The sequence below is a fragment of the Crocuta crocuta genome, unplaced genomic scaffold (genome assembly GCF_008692635.1).
Source record: "Crocuta crocuta isolate KB4526 unplaced genomic scaffold, BGI_CrCroc_1.0 scaffold674, whole genome shotgun sequence".
Classification (NCBI taxonomy): domain Eukaryota; kingdom Metazoa; phylum Chordata; class Mammalia; order Carnivora; family Hyaenidae; genus Crocuta; species Crocuta crocuta.
Genome location: NW_027527972.1, coordinates 494,154 through 497,655, shown reverse-complemented (window position 1 = coordinate 497,655; position 3,502 = coordinate 494,154). Strand labels below are relative to the sequence as shown.

Here is a 3,502-nt window from a genome sequence, read left to right as displayed (position 1 = left end):
CAAGCCAGTTAAAACTGTCTCAGTCTCTTGGTTTAAAAGTATCATTTTGTGTAATTATTTGGACATTCTAAAGCTCAGCTTTCTATGAGGACTTCTCTCCTAACCTATTGGAAGGATGATATCTGGATTCAGGAGGACTTGTATGTCCTCATGGTCATGGAAAATGAAGAGATTTAGCTTTGTGGGGCTTTGGGTTTTCCCTGGGTTCTGGGCAGAGCCCCTTGTCCCTCCTTATCATTGGCACCCTCATGGAATCGCCTACAGAAGTCTGCAGCTAGTGAAACCTGTGATCTGGCCTCTTGTTGTGGCCAAGGCACAGTGATCTTCCACTTACAGAAGTAGCTCTGCCTTAACTCTCTTGGTGGAATTGCCGACCCTCAGCAGCTTCAACAATGATGCTACTTACTTCCTATACCCGTCTAGTAGGCCTGCTGGCTCTCAACTTTGCTGTACGTCACCGTTTCTAAATTCCTTATACACTCCACAAAAAAGACCCAAAGGTGCTATGCCTTGCCCTTTATGGTGCCCAAGTGTTGCACCATAGTTTTTAATGTCCATCAGTTATCCTTTGTTGATTATGGGCATCTCAGGCGGCGATCTGCTAGATTTTCAAATGAGAAAGGGAAGAAATTGCTTACTTCCCATTCTGCTTATTTGTATATCTCATATGCATTCCTCCCCAGAAGCAGCCCCAGAAACAAATATTTGAGTCTACATGTTTGGGAGAGGATCCATGGAAACATCAGTAGGGGAGAGAGGAAATGAGACCAGGAAGGGAAGAAAGCTGTTAAAAAGTACATTATCCAGCCACTTATGATGTGATTTGAAACAGAGTAGAAATAAGCCTCAGAGTTATCCCAGCCAAGGTAAGAGGGAGTTGGAATATTTATATACCATGTCCACCAATCATTGGTTGAGAGTTGATCTTGTGGGACATTCATTTTCAAGAAGTTTCTGTTTACTGTGTGCGGAGGCACAACAGGCTTCAACGGCCCGAGAAAGCCATCATGGAAAGAGGTGAGATGCCGCAGCTAGAATTCAGGCTGGCATTATCAGGTGTGGCTGGGCACCACTCCTGGCCCCTCTGGATACACGCATAACCCATGATGAGTTTACTGTGTTCTGCCATTGATTCCTCAAATTTGTCGCTGTGGTCACAGCTTCAAAAAGCCAAAATAATACTAAAAACCCCAATTAAACCCCAAGTTGACATAAAAGGGCTAATGGAATAAACTACAGACCTCATTTCTGTATTTAATGTGTGGTTATAACTTAAATTTATCTATTTTCCTCTTATATTACACATTGTAGATTCTTCTTACCTATGGACAGCGCTTTGCTCATCTAGATTGCTCACTCAAATATTCCAAACCTTCATCTGTGCGGAGTCCGAGCTCCTAGTTACTATACCTCTGTGTGGCTGTGGTTGCTGTAATTTTCCATTTTTCCTATTTGTGGTTACCATCGGGCATGTAGACACTAAGAAGTGCATCCATGAGTGCCCTGAATTCCAGACTTATTTTCCCTATTTGATATCAGCCAGTATAGTCTAAAAAGCCCAGCATACCTGTCTTAATTAAAAAATACTTTATTGCTGACTCCTCCTGCCAACCGTTTCTTCTCCAACCAGTGTTGCCCTCCACCTCCTCCTTCACCATGACTTCCTTCAGCTATTGCCAGTTGCCTACCACCTGAACCTTCGGGGCCTGGGTGGTGGCTCCCTGCGCTTGGGGCAGGAGGTGCTTTCTGCATGCCCAGCATCCCCAGGGGCTCGGACAGCCACAGCATGTGTCAGTGTCCTCCACCAGCTTCGTGTGCTCATCCTCCGGGGCTTCGGTGACAGCTCTGCTGCTGCCTGGCCAGGTCTCACGGGCTGCTGGTAGGCAACAAGAAGCTCAGCAGGCACAAGCTCAACAGTCTCCTGGCCTCCTGCCTGGACAAGGTGTGTGCCCTGGAGAAAGCCAGTGGTGATCTGGAGGTGAAGATCCACCACTGGTACCAGAGGCAGGTGCCTGAGCTGCCCGCCACTACAGCTACTACCTCAAGACCATTGAGGACCTGCGGGACAGGTGCCACCACTGAGAACTCTTAAAATTGTCCTGCAGACTTACAGTGCCTTTTTGGCTATGGATGACTTCCGAACCCAGTTAGAGACAGAGCAGACCAGTCCATGAGCACCGCACCGAGGCTGACATGAACAGCCTGTGCAGGGTATGAGCAGAGCTGACTCTAGCCAAGACTGACCTGGAGATGCAGATTGAAGGCTTGAAGGAGAAGCTGGCTTACGCGAAGAAGAACCACAAGGAGGAAGTCAGCGCCCTGAGGGACCACATGGATGGCCATGTTAGGGTGGAGGTGGATTCTGCTCTGGACATGGACCTTGCCAAGACCCTAAGTGACATAAGAAGCCAATATGAGGTCATGGCTGAGAAGAACTGAAAGGATGCTGAAGCCTGGTTCACCAGTCAGACCCAGAAGCTGAATCAGGAGGTGGCCGGCCACACAGAACGGCTACAGATAGGCAAGGCAGAGGTCACTGATCTGTGGCACACCCTCTAGGCTCTGGAGACAGAGCTGCAGTCTCAGCTAAGCATGAAAGCTGCCCTGGAGGGCATGCTGGCAGAAACAGAGCCCTGCTTTGGAGCATAGCTGGCCCAGACCCAGGCTCTGATCAGCAGTATTGAAGTCTAGCTGAGTGATGTGCAGGCAGACACTGACTGGTAGAACCGGGAGTACCAGCAGCTCATGGACATCAAGTCAGGGCTGGAGGAACAGATCGCCACCTACCGCAGCCTGCTGGAAAGCCAGGACACCCACTTTGATAACCTGCCCACCCCTAAGGCTCTCTGAGTCCAGCAGCCTACTACTCTTCTGCAAAGGGGCTTCCCTGGGTAGGGTCATGGGAGGGAAGGAACCCTATTCCTGGTTCTTCCCTTGACCAGCCAATAATGTTTTATGGCTCAGAAAGGCACACCAACTTTATTGCTAAAAAATGGTGACCATTATCTTATTTTTCAGTGAGCCATAATCACTGAGCATAGATCACAATAACAAATATAATAATAATGAAAAAAGTTTGAAATATTGTGAGTATTTGACATAGAATTGTGACACAAATTGTGACACAGAGACATGAAGTGAGCAAATGCTGTTGGAAAAATGGTGCCAGTAGACTTACTCAATGCAGGGTTGTCACAAACGTTCAGTTTCTGTGAAGTCCAATAAAGCAAAGAACAATAAAAGGGATATGCTTGTATTTAATTCGTGAGACATTCATGGCCTCTGCCCATGCCCTTACTCCTCCCTTAGAGAAGAAAGAGGAACTTATTTAGTAGTTGAGTTTAGAAGGAAAAACTAGACAAGCATGGTTTATTCCTCTTGACGCTCATTTTTCTTGGGATCTAGCTGTACAGAGAAAACACCCTTGCAGTTTGACTTCTCCTGCCTTAAGTTTTATGGTGGGAGAGCTTTCCCCTCGAGGCACTTGCAGTGGTTAAGTTGT

The 3,502-nt window shown here is 47.3% G+C and overlaps 1 pseudogene; it reads left to right on the top strand.

The window, feature by feature from the left end:
- Positions 1-1,656: 1,656 nt before the first annotated feature.
- On the top strand, positions 1,657-2,850 carry LOC144222326 (keratin, type I cytoskeletal 19 pseudogene; annotated as a pseudogene).
- Positions 2,851-3,502: the final 652 nt, after the last annotated feature.